The sequence below is a fragment of the Ranitomeya imitator genome, chromosome 6, assembly GCF_032444005.1.
Source record: "Ranitomeya imitator isolate aRanImi1 chromosome 6, aRanImi1.pri, whole genome shotgun sequence".
Classification (NCBI taxonomy): domain Eukaryota; kingdom Metazoa; phylum Chordata; class Amphibia; order Anura; family Dendrobatidae; genus Ranitomeya; species Ranitomeya imitator.
Window position 1 is genome coordinate 518,203,632 of NC_091287.1, and position 10,660 is coordinate 518,214,291.

The 10,660-nt window shown below is 51.7% G+C and overlaps 1 protein-coding gene across 2 annotated transcripts in view; it reads right to left on the reverse strand.

Annotated features, from left to right (window-relative positions):
• The window catches only part of TRPS1 (transcriptional repressor GATA binding 1), a 352,014-nt gene extending 349,751 nt beyond the window's left edge, over positions 1-2,263 (reverse strand). The window contains exon 1 of one of the 2 annotated variants that reach the window (XM_069731801.1): positions 1,872-2,190. The gene's annotated coding sequence lies outside the window, so the exon portion shown is untranslated. Of the gene's footprint in view, positions 1-1,871 lie in introns of both variants that reach the window. The other variant, XM_069731800.1, reaches the window with a different exon arrangement.
• Between the last annotated feature and the right edge of the window lie 8,397 nt (positions 2,264-10,660).

Here is a 10,660-nt window from a genome sequence, read left to right on the forward strand (position 1 = left end):
CAGGGCTGCAGGAACACCCTCATCTGTGGAGCGCACCCACATCTGCGCCATTTACTTGACCCGAACATCCCCCTTAGAATTCGACATCACCCTTTGACCTTAACACTTCTCCTCCATCACCTGAGTACAGACCAGGAGAGGAAGTTACACAAAGCAGCCACAAAAAGTGACACCGTGATTAAGAGTTTCCTCAAAGTTTTTTTTTTTTTTTTGTTCTGTCTTTTTGTCAACTTGATACACTAAAGACTGGATCTGTGATTTACACACATTTACAGTTTCCATCCTGCGGTCCTCCATCTTTCTGACCCTCATCTCCGAGCATCTCAGGGCAAAAACGTCATCCTCTCCAGCAAACTCAGAACTTGTCAACACTTCTCCAACGGTTCACACTGCGGAGCCGCCATAAAAAGCCCCAGATAGTTACAGCGTGCAATCCAACATGGACATGTCAGTGACACCAAGGCCTTAGCAAGGATTTATTTATTTTATACAGTCTGGTTCCCCCTCCCCCATATATTAGACCACAAGAAGTATACAAATATTCAGATATATGATCGCGAGATTAGGAATGAAAAATTAATGAGTCATAGAAAATTGTGTGCGGTTTCTTCCAAATAGCCGGGGGCCAAACCTGAACACCAATATAAAAATCAATCTATGACAAAAGAAAAAAAAAATTAAATATATATATATATATATATATATATATATATATATATATATATATATATATATATATATATATATATATAAAAATTTAATATTGTTATAAATTGATTTTTATATTGGTAGAATGAATGGCACCATAAATAATAATAATAATAATAATAATAATAAAAATAATATTACATTTATAGTAGATATAGATATCATATCAACATATACTGTATATATATATATATATATATATATATATATACACACACACACACACACACAAATATATACCGTATATATAAATATACATACACACTATTATTTTCCATTCATTCGCAATATCAAATCATCAATACAAACAAAAAATTGCAAAAAAACAAAACCTGCATTTATATCATCCCTTCCCCCACCCCATATCCAACCACTAAAAAGTTTGCCAAAAAAAAAAACTTACTACTGCTCATCATTGTCACTTGGTCCCCCAGCTCCTCCTGATCATCATGACCGGGTCATATCAAACCCCCTTTTAGTTTAAAAGAAAAAAAAAAAAAGTCTATTTAAAAATATTAAATTAAATAAAAATAAAAATCATATCCATCTTGCAGAAGGGAAACACAACAGGGAAAAAAAAAAAGGGATTCGTTCCTTTAAAAAAAAAAAAAGAGTTCAAAAATATTGACCTGGAAGTTACTTTTAATTGAAGAACAACAACAACAACAACAAACCAGAAGAAGGGAAAAAATAAATAAAAATTAAAAAATAAAAAGTCTTTGGTTGCTGTTATCTCCCCCTGTGTGTGAACTTGACCCTTCCTAGAGCAGACAAGGGGGCTCTTGGAGATTGGACCAGGACTAATGCAAAGAGGAAAAAAAAAAAAGGCAAAGGCTACTGGAGAGTGAAGGAGCCAATTTCCATGCCTCATGCTTTTTGACCCACCATGCAGGAGGGGGGGAAGGAAATCTCGAATGCACTTGAAACATGAGAAGATTTCGCACCTTCCTCCGCTCTCTCTTTCCTCCCCAAAAAAATTAAAAAAATATAAATAATAATAAATAAATAAAGTGAGTTGTTTCGGCTGAGCTGCCCCCAGTGTGAGCAGCAGGCATGGGGCAGGAGGGACAGCGAGGAAGACCCAGAGGAGAGCAGTGAGGGCTGCCCGGTCCTCCTCCTCGGCGCTGCCGCCGATCCCTGCAGGCGATCCCCCCTCCTCTTACCTGTTGATTGATCTGCAGTAACCTCAGCAGCGATGTGGAAGATGGTGGAGATCTGCTCGCTCGAGCCATGAACCGCTTCCTTGTTTGCAGAGTTGATCTCTGATTAATTTTTTTGGGGTGGGGGGAAGACGAGGTTTCCTGTTCCCCCCCAGTGTGTAATGTCTGAGTGCAGAGACACAGACAGGAACAAGGAGCGGGGGTCTCGGAGGAGGAGGAGGGGCAGTAATGGATGCTCAATATCAGATCCCCGGCTGGAGATGGCAGCACGATGAGGCTTTATCAGAAATGTTATCGCTTGTCAGGACCTCGGTGCGAGCATTACGTCAGATGCCAGACACCAACACTATTAATATCAAAGGAGCCTCAGCAGAGGAGGCGCCACCCTCAGCTGCACGGGCTTAAAGGCACAGTACCTCCCATCCACAGGGAGGAGGAGGAGGAGGAGAGGAGGAGAGGGCCGCCGGCCTGTGCACTGCCTCCATCCCAGCCCCCTGCCCACACAGTTCATTTCCAAGTTGCATTGTGACTAGTGAAGGAGGCACAGGTTGTTGTTGTTGTTGCTGCTGCTGCTGACAACCGCTGCTGACGGTCACTGCTGGCCTCAGCCTGGGAAACGTGTTTGTAAAGAGCGAGGACAGGAAGCTGAGAGTCCAGATACAATGTGGCACAGGGGAGAAAAGGTTCCTTGTGTCACTGCTGACCCTTCAGGGGGCTGCATGCAGATTAATTGGAAGGAATGCAGGGGGGGAATAAAGAGGAAAGTGCACTGGATGGAGCAGTCAGTGGGGGGAGGTCAGAGGGATGGAGGAAGGGGATCATAGCAGAGCATGGGGCTGTGTACATGGGATGCAGAGCATGGGGCTGTGTACATAGGGTGCAGAGCATGGGGCTGTGTACATGGGGTGCAGAGCATGGGGCTGTGTATATAGGGTGCAGAGCATGGGGCTGTGTATATAGGATGCAGAGCATGGGGCTGTGTACATGGGGTGCAGAGCATGGGGCTGTGTATATAGGGTGCAGAGCATGGGGCTGTGTATATAGGGTGCAGAGCATGGGGCTGTGTATATAGGATGCAGAGCATGGGGCTGTGTACATGGGGTGCAGAGCATGGGGCTGTGTACATGGGGTGCAGAGCATGGGGCTGTGTACATGGGGTGCAGAGCATGGGGCTGTGTACATGGGATGCAGAGCATGGGGCTGTGTACATGGGATGTAGAGCATGGGGCTGTGTACATGGGGTGCAGAGCATGGGGCTGTGTATATAGGGTGCAGAGCATGGGGCTGTGTACATGGGATGTAGAGCATGGGGCTGTGTACATAGGGTGCAGAGCATGGGGCTGTGTACATAGGATGCAGAGCATGGGGCTGTGTACATGGGGTGCAGAGCATGGGGCTGTGTATATAGGGTGCAGAGCATGGGGCTGTGTATATAGGATGTAGAGCATGGGGCTGTGTACATGGGGTGCAGAGCATGGGGCTGTGTATATAGGGTGCAGAGCATGGGGCTGTGTATATAGGGTGCAGAGCATGGGGCTGTGTATATAGGATGCAGAGCATGGGGCTGTGTACATGGGGTGCAGAGCATGGGGCTGTGTACATGGGGTGCAGAGCATGGGGCTGTGTACATGGGGTGCAGAGCATGGGGCTGTGTACATGGGATGCAGAGCATGGGGCTGTGTACATGGGATGTAGAGCATGGGGCTGTGTACATAGGGTGCAGAGCATGGGGCTGTGTACATAGGATGCAGAGCATGGGGCTGTGTACATGGGGTGCAGAGCATGGGGCTGTGTACATGGGGTGCAGAGCATGGGGCTGTGTATATAGGGTGCAGAGCATGGGGCTGTGTATATAGGATGCAGAGCATGGGGCTGTGTACATGGGGTGCAGAGCATGGGGCTGTGTACATGGGATGTAGAGCATGGGGCTGTGTACATAGGGTGCAGAGCATGGGGCTGTGTACATGGGATGTAGAGCATGGGGCTGTGTACATAGGGTGCAGAGCATGGGGCTGTGTACATAGGATGCAGAGCATGGGGCTGTGTACATGGGGTGCAGAGCATGGGGCTGTGTACATGGGGTGCAGAGCATGGGGCTGTGTATATAGGGTGCAGAGCATGGGGCTGTGTATATAGGATGCAGAGCATGGGGCTGTGTACATGGGGTGCAGAGCATGGGGCTGTGTATATAGGGTGCAGAGCATGGGGCTGTGTATATAGGGTGCAGAGCATGGGGCTGTGTATATAGGATGCAGAGCATGGGGCTGTGTACATGGGGTGCAGAGCATGGGGCTGTGTACATGGGGTGCAGAGCATGGGGCTGTGTACATGGGGTGCAGAGCATGGGGCTGTGTACATGGGATGCAGAGCATGGGGCTGTGTACATGGGATGTAGAGCATGGGGCTGTGTACATAGGGTGCAGAGCATGGGGCTGTGTACATAGGATGCAGAGCATGGGGCTGTGTACATGGGGTGCAGAGCATGGGGCTGTGTATATAGGGTGCAGAGCATGGGGCTGTGTATATAGGATGTAGAGCATGGGGCTGTGTACATGGGGTGCAGAGCATGGGGCTGTGTATATAGGGTGCAGAGCATGGGGCTGTGTATATAGGGTGCAGAGCATGGGGCTGTGTATATAGGATGCAGAGCATGGGGCTGTGTACATGGGGTGCAGAGCATGGGGCTGTGTACATGGGGTGCAGAGCATGGGGCTGTGTACATGGGGTGCAGAGCATGGGGCTGTGTACATGGGATGCAGAGCATGGGGCTGTGTACATGGGATGTAGAGCATGGGGCTGTGTACATAGGGTGCAGAGCATGGGGCTGTGTACATAGGATGCAGAGCATGGGGCTGTGTACATGGGGTGCAGAGCATGGGGCTGTGTACATGGGGTGCAGAGCATGGGGCTGTGTATATAGGGTGCAGAGCATGGGGCTGTGTACATGGGGTGCAGAGCATGGGGCTGTGTACATGGGGTGCAGAGCATGGGGCTGTGTACATAGGGTGCAGAGCATGGGGCTATGTATATAGGATGCAGAGCATGGGGCTGTGTACATGGGGTGCAGAGCATGGGGCTGTGTACATGGGGTGCAGAGCATGGGGCTGTGTATATAGGATGCAGAGCATGGGGCTGTGTACATAGGGTGCAGAGCATGGGGCTGTGTACATGGGGTGCAGAGCATGGGGCTGTGTACATGGGATGCAGAGCATGGGGCTGTGTACATGGGGTGCAGAGCATGGGGCTGTGTATATAGGGTGCAGAGCATGGGGCTGTGTATATAGGGTGCAGAGCATGGGGCTGTGTACATGGGGTGCAGAGCATGGGGCTGTGTATTTGGGGTGCAGAGCATGGGGCTGTGTACATGGGGTGCAGAGCATGGGGCTGTGTATATGGGGTGCAGAGCATGGGGCTGTGTACATGGGGTGCAGAGCATGGGGCTGTGTATATAGGGTGCAGAGCATGGGGCTGTGTACATGGGGTGCAGAGCATGGGGCTGTGTATATGGGGTGCAGAGCATGGGGCTGTGTACATGGGATGCAGAGCATGGGGCTGTGTATATGGGGTGCAGAGCATGGGGCTGTGTATATAGGATGTAGAGCATGGGGCTGTGTACATGGGATGCAGAGCATGGGGCTGTGTACATGGGATGTAGAGCATGGGGCTGTGTACATGGGGTGCAGAGCATGGGGCTATGTATATAGGATGCAGAGCATGGGGCTGTGTACATGGGATGCAGAGCATGGGGCTGTGTACATGGGATGTAGAGCATGGGACTGTGTACATGGGGTGCAGAGCATGGGGCTATGTATATAGGATGCAGAGCATGGGGCTGTGTACATGGGATGCAGAGCATGGGGCTGTGTACATGGGATGTAGAGCATGGGGCTGTGTACATGGGGTGCAGAGCATGGGGCTATGTACATAGGGTGCAGCGCATGGGGCTGTGTACATGGGATGCAGAGCATGGGGCTGTGTACATGGGGTGCAGAGCATGGGGCTGTGTACATGGGGTGCAGAGCATGGGACTGTGTACATAGGGTGCAGAGCATGGGGCTGTGTATATAGGATGCAGAGCATGGGGCTGTGTACATGGGGTGCAGAGCATGGGGCTGTGTACATGGGGTGCAGAGCATGGGGCTGTGTACATGGGGTGCAGAGCATGGGGCTGTGTATATGGGGTGCAGAGCATGGGGCTGTGTACATAGGGTGCAGAGCATGGGGCTGTGTACATGGGATGCAGAGCATGGGGCTGTGTACATGGGGTGCAGAGCATGGGGCTGTGTACATGGGGTGCAGAGCATGGGGCTGTGTATATGGGGTGCAGAGCATGGGGCTGTGTACATGGGGTGCAGAGCATGGGGCTGTGTACATGGGGTGCAGAGCATGGGGCTGTGTACATGGGGTGCAGAGCATGGGGCTGTGTACATGGGGTGCAGAGCATGGGGCTGTGTATATGGGGTGCAGAGCATGGGGCTGTGTATATAGGATGTAGAGCATGGGGCTGTGTACATGGGATGCAGAGCATGGGGCTGTGTACATGGGATGTAGAGCATGGGGCTGTGTACATGGGGTGCAGAGCATGGGGCTATGTATATAGGATGCAGAGCATGGGGCTGTGTACATAGGGTGCAGCGCATGGGGCTGTGTACATGGGATGCAGAGCATGGGGCTGTGTACATGGGGTGCAGAGCATGGGGCTGTGTACATGGGGTGCAGAGCATGGGACTGTGTACATAGGGTGCAGAGCATGGGGCTGTGTATATAGGATGCAGAGCATGGGGCTGTGTACATGGGGTGCAGAGCATGGGGCTGTGTACATGGGGTGCAGAGCATGGGGCTGTGTACATGGGGTGCAGAGCATGGGGCTGTGTATATGGGGTGCAGAGCATGGGGCTGTGTACATAGGGTGCAGAGCATGGGGCTGTGTACATGGGATGTAGAGCATGGGGCTGTGTATATAGGGTGCAGAGCATGGGACTGTGTACATGGGGTGCAGAGCATGGGGCTGTGTACATGGGGTGCAGAGCATGGGGCTGTGTATATAGGATGCAGAGCATGGGGCTGTGTACATGGGGTGCAGAGCATGGGGCTGTGTACATGGGGTGCAGAGCATGGGGCTGTGTACATGGGGTGCAGAGCATGGGGCTGTGTATATAGGATGCAGAGCATGGGGCTGTGTACATGGGGTGCAGAGCATGGGGCTGTGTACATGGGGTGCAGAGCATGGGGCTGTGTACATGGGGTGCAGAGCATGGGGCTGTGTACATGGGGTGCAGAGCATGGGGCTGTGTACATGGGGTGCAGAGCATGGGGCTGTGTACATAGGGTGCAGAGCATGGGGCTGTGTACATGGGATGTAGAGCATGGGGCTGTGTACATAGGGTGCAGAGCATGGGGCTGTGTACATGGGGTGCAGAGCATGGGGCTGTGTACATGGGGTGCAGAGCATGGGGCTGTGTACATGGGGTGCAGAGCATGGGGCTGTGTATATAGGATGCAGAGCATGGGGCTGTGTACATGGGGTGCAGAGCATGGGGCTGTGTACATGGGGTGCAGAGCATGGGACTGTGTACATGGGGTGCAGAGCATGGGGCTGTGTACATAGGGTGCAGAGCATGGGGCTGTGTACATGGGATGTAGAGCATGGGGCTGTGTACATAGGGTGCAGAGCATGGGGCTGTGTACATGGGGTGCAGAGCATGGGGCTGTGTACATGGGGTGCAGAGCATGGGGCTGTGTACATGGGGTGCAGAGCATGGGGCTGTGTATATAGGATGCAGAGCATGGGGCTGTGTACATGGGGTGCAGAGCATGGGGCTGTGTACATGGGGTGCAGAGCATGGGGCTGTGTATATAGGATGCAGAGCATGGGGCTGTGTACATGGGGTGCAGAGCATGGGGCTGTGTACATGGGGTGCAGAGCATGGGGCTGTGTATATGGGGTGCAGAGCATGGGGCTGTGTACATGGGATGCAGAGCATGGGGCTGTGTATATGGGGTGCAGAGCATGGGGCTATGTATATAGGATGCAGAGCATGGGGCTGTGTACATAGGGTGCAGCGCATGGGGCTGTGTACATGGGATGCAGAGCATGGGGCTGTGTACATGGGGTGCAGAGCATGGGGCTGTGTACATGGGGTGCAGAGCATGGGACTGTGTACATAGGGTGCAGAGCATGGGGCTGTGTATATAGGATGCAGAGCATGGGGCTGTGTACATGGGGTGCAGAGCATGGGGCTGTGTACATGGGGTGCAGAGCATGGGGCTGTGTATATAGGATGCAGAGCATGGGGCTGTGTACATGGGGTGCAGAGCATGGGACTGTGTACATGGGGTGCAGAGCATGGGACTGTGTACATGGGGTGCAGAGCATGGGGCTGTGTACATGGGGTGCAGAGCATGGGGCTGTGTACATGGGGTGCAGAGCATGGGGCTGTGTACATGGGATGTAGAGCATGGGGCTGTGTACATAGGGTGCAGAGCATGGGGCTGTGTACATGGGGTGCAGAGCATGGGACTGTGTACATGGGGTGCAGAGCATGGGACTGTGTACATGGGGTGCAGAGCATGGGGCTGTGTACATGGGGTGCAGAGCATGGGGCTGTGTACATGGGGTGCAGAGCATGGGGCTGTGTACATGGGGTGCAGAGCGTGGGGCTGTGTACATGGGATGTAGAGCATGGGGCTGTGTACATAGGGTGCAGAGCATGGGGCTGTGTACATGGGGTGCAGAGCATGGGGCTGTGTACATGGGGTGCAGAGCATGGGGCTGTGTACATGATAATGTGTGCAAAAGTGTAAAGCGCTGCGGAATATGTTAGTGCTATATAAAAATAAAGATTATTATTATGGGGTGCAGAGCATGGGGCTGTGTACATGGGATGTGACCACAGGAGGGAGCTCTGCCACAGAATTCACAACAGTACCCCCCCCCCTTGAGGAGGGGTCACCGAACCCTCACCAGAGCCCCCAGGACGACCAGGATGAGCCATATGAAAGGCACGAACAAGATCGGCAGCATGGACATCAGAGGCAAAGACCCAGGAATTATCTTCCTGAGCATAACCCTTCCACTTAACCAGATACTGGAGTTTCCGTCTTGAAACACAAGAATCCAAAATCTTCTCCACAATATACTCCAACTCCCCCTCCACCAAAACCGGGGCAGGAGGATCAACAGATGGAACCATAGGTGCCACGTATCTCCGCAACAATGCAAAAGAATCTGGAAGGGTCAAACGAAAAGACACAGGATTAAGAACCTCAGAAATCCTATACGGACCAATGAAACGAGGTTTAAACTTAGGAGAGGAAACCTTCATAGGAATATGACGAGAAGACAACCAAACCAAATCCCCAACACGAAGTCGGGGACCCACACAGCATCTGCGATTAGCGAAACGTTGAGCCTTCTCCTGGGACAAGGTCAAATTGTCCACTACTTGAGTCCAAATCTGCTGCAACCTATCCACCACAGTATCCACACCAGGACAGTCCGAAGACTCAACCTGCCCTGAAGAGAAACGAGGATGGAACCCAGAGTTGCAGAAAAACAGCGAAACCAAGGTAGCCGAGCTGGCCCGATTATTAAGGGCGAACTCAGCCAAAGGCAAAAAGGACACCCAGTCATCCTGATCAGCAGAAACAAAGCATCTCAGATATGTCTCCAAGGTCTGATTGGTTCGTTCGGTCTGGCCATTAGTCTGAGGATGGAAAGCCGAGGAAAAAGACAAGTCAATGCCCATCCTAGCACAAAAGGCTCGCCAAAACCTCGAAACAAACTGGGAACCTCTGTCAGAAACGATATACTCTGGAATGCCATGTAAACGAACCACATGCTGGAAGAACAATGGCACCAAATCAGAGGAGGAAGGTAATTTAGACAAGGGTACCAAATGGACCATCTTAGAGAAGCGATCACAAACCACCCAAATGACTGACATTTTTTGAGAGACGGGAAGATCTGAAATAAAATCCATAGAGATATGTGTCCAAGGCCTCTTCGGGACCGGCAAGGGCAAAAGCAACCCACTGGCACGAGAACAGCAGGGCTTAGCCCGAGCACAAATCCCACAGGACTGCACAAAAGAACGCACATCCCGCGACAGAGATGGCCACCAAAAGGATCTAGCCACTAACTCTCTGGTACCAAAGATTCCAGGATGACCAGCCAACACCGAACAATGAACCTCAGAGATAACTTTATTCGTCCACCTATCAGGGACAAACAGTTTCTCCGCTGGGCAACGATCAGGTTTATTAGCCTGAAATTTTTGCAGCACTCGCCGCAAATCAGGGGAGATGGCAGACACAATTACTCCCTCTTTGAGAATACCCGCCGGCTCAGATAAACCGGGAGAGTCGGGCACAAAACTCCTAGACAGGGCATCCGCCTTCACATTTTTAGAGCCCGGAAGGTACGAAACCACAAAGTCAAAACGGGCAAAAAACAGCGACTAACGAGCCTGTCTAGGATTCAACCGCTTGGCAGACTCGAGATAAGTCAAGTTCTTATGATCAGTCAACACCACCACGCGATGCTTAGCTCCTTCAAGCCAATGACGCCACTCCTCGAATGCCCACTTCATGGCCAGCAACTCTCGATTGCCAACATCATAATTTCGCTCAGCAGGCGAAAACTTCCTGGAAAAGAAGGCGCATGGTTTCATCACCGAGCAATCAGAACTTCTCTGCGACAAAACAGCCCCCGCTCCAATTTCAGAAGCATCAACCTCGACCTGGAACGGAAGCGAAACATCTGGTTGACACAACACAGGGGCAGAAGAAAA